Source organism: Uloborus diversus, chromosome 3 (assembly GCF_026930045.1).
Source record: "Uloborus diversus isolate 005 chromosome 3, Udiv.v.3.1, whole genome shotgun sequence".
NCBI classification, from domain to species: domain Eukaryota; kingdom Metazoa; phylum Arthropoda; class Arachnida; order Araneae; family Uloboridae; genus Uloborus; species Uloborus diversus.
This window is the reverse complement of record NC_072733.1, coordinates 9,566,192-9,571,933: the sequence shown is the minus strand read 5'-3', so window position 1 is coordinate 9,571,933 and position 5,742 is coordinate 9,566,192.

The following is a 5,742-nucleotide window of genomic DNA, read 5'->3' as shown; positions in this document are numbered from 1 at the left end:
TTCTTTTAACTTAGATGGTAGAATTCCTCTGCTGGCGCAATCCCCTGGGTTATCTTCACTTCTTACGTGAAACCAATTTTCAACCGGGGTTAGTTTTTGAATTTCTTATATTCGATATGCGACAAATACTTTCCATCTACGCGATTCCGATTTTATCCAGTCTAAAACGATTTGCGAGTCTGTATAAAAGTAATCGAAATCTGTTACAATCAAAAGTCTATTCTTAATGCTTTTATACAAACGACTCAATAATACTGCAGAACAAAGTTGCAATCTTGGTGAAGTAATTTTCTTTAAGGGGGTCCGGGACACATTTTGAAAATTTTTTTATTATGTACTTTAGAGTTTTGAAATTTTTTGAACTGATTCATCATTTATTTAATAAGCAAAATCATAACATAAATATGAAAAAAAATTATTTTTTAATTTAAATTTAATTAGTTTTTTTCAAAAAAATGGGGTTGCTTTAAATTGCTATAACTCAAAATATTGTTGGTCAATTTTCAATTTTTTTTCAAAAAAGTATGCACAAATATCTAAGCTTTAATTTTTATTCGGCGATTTTAAAAATATTGATTCAATAAAAAATAAAAAATATTTGAAGGAAAATTTCGAAAAATTCGAAGATACTTTTTTTTAAAAAAATCATAATTTTTGCAGTAAACGTTTTTTTCAAATTCGCCGAATAAAAGTTAAAGTAAATTGCTTTAAAAAGATATCCTCCAAGTTTCATTACTTTATCTCTATCGGTTCCTGACTTATAAGAGTTTGAATACAAGAAATCGGGAAAAATTGCATCATGGAGAAAAACGCATTTAAAGTTTTAAAGTTATGTACACATTCGTTAGATGCATGCAACAAAAATAACTATAACTTTCGTTCTATTTAAGGTAGAAACAAGATTCAAACGTCCTCTTAAGCAGAAAAAATCGGAGCAATTTTTCAAATTATAAAAAAAAAAAATGCAAAATTTGAGGATTTTTGTGTCCCGGACCCCCTTAAAGGAGCAACTTTAGTTTTCGCTACTAGAAAACCGACTTTAATTTCACCGTTTTCCAAACTGAAGCGTCAATAAATTACTGCCGAGTAAGCTTTTTGAGACGCATAACAAAATGCATGAATTTCAACGGATTTTAAAACTGAACATTTATCTTTCAAACTTCGCGGAATTTTAATTTCTTTCAAATGCATAAATTCCGATGCGAATCTTTGCCATTTGCTCATCATCTGTTCTGGTAAATTTTCATCCCAGCTTATTTTCTCTGACCACAGTTCTTGAATTAAAAGTTTTGCTAGTAGGGTTGTTGGAGCTAGAAATCCTTGTGGATCATAAATTTTAGCGATATTGGAAAGTAATTGTCGTTTATTCTTTACTTCGCTTGGTGACTTGATTTGTATTCTAAAGTAATCTGTGATAGGATCCCACTCAATACCCAGTACCTTAATAGAGTGTTCTTCCCCCAGTTCTTTAGGATAAATTGTCGCTTTTAAGTCTTCGGGCAAGAATTCTATTACTTTCGGGTCATTTGATAACCACTTACGCAAAGTAAATCCACCTTTTTTCATTAATTCATTCCAAGGACGATATTTTGAGCCTCTGATGTTGAATCCGCGCCTGTAAGTAGATCATCCATATAGAAATCTGTTACGATTTCCGCAGCTTTAGGGAATAAAGACTGCTCATCTGCAGCAAGTTGCTGAATAGTCTTTACTGCTAAATAAGGTGCACATGCAGTGCCGTATGTGACTGTTAAAAGCCTGTAATCTTTGATTTCATTAATTGAATCTGTTCGCCAAATAATTCTTTGGAAGTCACAATCTTCCTTAGAAACTGTTATCATCTAAACATTTTCTCAATATCCGCGGTTAGTGCGATTGAATGAGTTCTGAAATTCATTAGAATAAAACTTAAATCTAACTGAAGTTTAGGACCCTTGTGTAGAATATCATTTAGGGATATGTTTTCTGACGATTTTGCAGAAGCATCGAATACTACTCTAAGTTTAGTAGTTGTGCTTTGCTCTCGAATCACACCATGATGAGGCATGTAAAAAGATTTAGAATTTAGCTTTTCATTTTCGGGTATTAACTCCATGTGATTTAAAGCTATGTATTCTTGCATAAAACCCTTGTATCGTTCAGCAAGAATTTTGTCTTTTTCAAATTTCTTTTCTTGAGATAGAAACCTCGAAACGGCTTTAGTCCTGGACTCGCCCAAGTCAATTTCCCTTTTAAAAGGTAACTTTACTGTATATTTTCCACTAATATCCCGTTTAGTTGTGTTTTCGTAGAATTGTTCTTATGTAATTTCCTCGCTGTTTAAATTGTCCTTGTCTTCGTTTGGAATTGAATCCAACTCCCAGAACTTTTGGAGGGTTAAATCCAATTCTTGATTTACATCATGATGAAATGTGTAACTTTTAGATTTTGGAGAATATGCTGAAACCTTTCCCATCAGCAACCAACCCAATTTAGAATCTAATGCACCAGGAGCATTATGCTTGTTTTTTATTTGTTCACCTATCAGGTCTAGAAAAACATCAGCAACGATTATTATGTCCACTGGTCTGGATATGTGGAACTGCGGATCTGCTAGTTTTAAATTTTTAAGATAAGGCCAATTTACATTGGTCATATTGCAGTTGGGCAAATCCATGGTTGGGTTTTTAACAACCAATGCATTCATAAAGAATTTATTTGAATTGAAATAGGGCGTGAATTCTAATTTTACCATTTTACTTGTGATTGAATTTCCTATTCCCTTTATGGTGCAATTACAAGTAGCTGAATTAAGACCCAACTGCTGAAAACAATCTTCCGATATTACAGAATTTTGAGACCCACAGTCGATAAGAGCTCTACAGTCCTGATAACCACCCATAACATCTTTTACTTTAATCATGGCTGTGGTTAATAGTGTTTTCTCAGAGTTATTGGTATCCGAAAGAGATACCGCATTAGAATCATGTTGCACAGTTTGTGATAGATCATAATTGGAATTTTCCTTCTTAGAGTTTAATTCCGTTTCATGAGTACAAGATTTATTCGGCTGACAATGCAGTAAAGTATGATGCTTTCTTGAACATACCCTGCAATGCATTGTTACTTTACAATTGTAAACATCATGATTTTCTCTTAAACAATTAAAACACAGTTTGCGTTTTTTAACGAATTCTAGTCTATCCCGGAAGTTCAACCCCGGAAACTTTGGACATCTAAATATCGTATGATTAGAATTGCAGTATGTGCAATTAATGGCTTTTGCAAGTGCAGCTTTATTAGATGTGTTAGTATAAGTAAGCGGTTGAGCTTTAGATTTTTCTTCCTTCGCGTAAGAATCTTTTGATGAGTGTAAACTTCTAGCATTTAATTCTAAGAATTGCATGAATTTCTGATAAGAAGGAAACTCGTCACTTTCTAAAGTTAACTCCCACTGTCTTCTTATTTTATACTTTCTTCCGTTGGTTTAAGATATGAAAGTATTCTTTGAATTTGACTTTTAATGCTATGAATCGATTTCTTAGCTTTACTAAAATTCTCGTAATCATCGGTCTCTTCTTCGGATTCATTTACCATTACTTCTAATATTACATTGTTTAAAATATCTTCCGTGTCTTCTAATTCAGACAATAAATTTTCGTATAGAAAGATATCTGTATTTGGTTTAGCAATAAAGTCATTTAGCATTGATTCGAATCTATACACTTCTTTTAAATGTAACTTAAACTTAGCTTGAGCTACTTGCAGTTTTTTAGCCATATTAACAGATTAAAGCAATCTTAATACTTGAATTTTCAAAAAATCAGTTTGCTACTAACCAAGAAGGGCATCCGGCTCGACGGACCATTCTGGTGGACGATGCTTGTCCGTTCAATTTAGGTAACGTTTAAACTGATACAGAGACCATATTATTTAAAATAATTCTTCTTTTATTTACATTACGTACAAATGCCGCTTCTTGGCTAGCAAACAACTGAAGATAATATAATGGAATCATTGAGTGAATATACTGCTTTAAATTAATGTTGTTCATACAAAATTATAGTCCTTGGACGTTATAAAGAGTAAATGAAAGAGTTACCTTCCGGTGGCTCCAGTCCGTGGTATGAAGAATACTGTTGAGGTTGACTTTTCCCGAACTAAAGTAGAAGGGCTGGTTATGCTCCAGCGACCTATGGATTATGCGCAAACAGCGGCTTGTAGGAAAAACCTCGGAACAGTCCACTCGAATACTGCCTGGTCTATGAACGAACTGAAGACGACCACACACAGCGCAACTCGCGCTTTTATCCAATTCACAGCGTATGACGTTGAATCTCCTAATTTGCATTTCGGGGCGGAGACTCTCCAGCAATAAACATCAAATACGTACATTTTATTCTTCAAAGGCATGTTCTAAGAAAGGCACAGTGCTGTGACACAGCGCGTACAAGCACAGACACATGATGACACGTAAGACCAGGTATAGGTCACGCACAAAGCGAACACAAATTTTATCCAAGGATTAGCACACACATCTTTCACCGTTCACACAAATTGTGCAGACGGCAGTTGGGTCGTCCCGCACGAGAAAAGTTCGGCCACCTCATAGCCATGGCATGGCGAAGCCGTAGGGTCAACAACCCTTGGTTCTCTCACACACCGATTCACAAAAACTCACATCAACGTATCCGTCCAAAAATCAGGATCTCCTCGAAAACGCGCTTCACTTCTATATATCAACTTTTCATCCATCTTTCTAGAACAAATGATTGCATCAGCCAAGAACTAGCAAGAAGCGGTTCTACGACCATTGGTGGGGAAGCTCAAACCGAAACCAACTCGCGATTGGCTGAAAGTTCACTGACCTCAATTAATGAAATTCATGACGTCATCACAAGTATCACGCCACCGACTAAATTGGTGGTCTGAATTCGCTCTAAAGGGGAAACAGAATGCTTCGCGAATTCGAAACTAAATGAAAAAATGATTTTTAATGTGAATTACACCACAAAAACAATAAAAAAAATACATCAGTATCTGCTAAAACATGGAAGCTGTCACCACAAGAAGATAAACTGGCTCCTTGCTCTAAAAGTTAGACCAAGAAGAAGGGCTGGTACTGTCGTTACTTGAGAATTTTTCAAGATTTTTTGTTTGACGTTATCCTAATAAAACATTCCATGTTCACATGTGCTGCTCCCCTTTCCTCTATATATATCAAATAAATTTGGATTAGAACCATTTTCAGGACGTATTCTGGATTTAAATGACGAAAGATTTATATATAACTTAAGTTTAATATTTTTTATTTAAAAAATAGTAATTAGTACATATTAGAATAAGAAATGAAACAATTTTGTCATGAAACTAAATTCGCGTTTACGTCGAAAATATTTATCAGGGACTTTAAGCTACCAAATAATTTTATGTTTTGAATCTGCTTAAATGTTCAAAAAAAAAAAAAATATTGAGTTTAGCAAAAAAAAACCTCATCTATCTTCTAGAAGACGGGATGTGTTTAGGCTCTTGTGTTCTTTAATTGGAGAGATACTCCCAAATACAGCTAGTTTGTTGCATAAACTGATCGATTTTCTTTTCTGTTTTTGAGGGATTGCAAAATACGATGCAAGGCTTTCTCATTTATCAGACATGAAGCAAAAAACGTTGTTTTTGCAGAAGAATTTGGAGATCTAATGATTACGTCGTAGCATGGTCCGTATGAGGATACTATAGTTTCGGAGTACCTAATAAATGCAATGT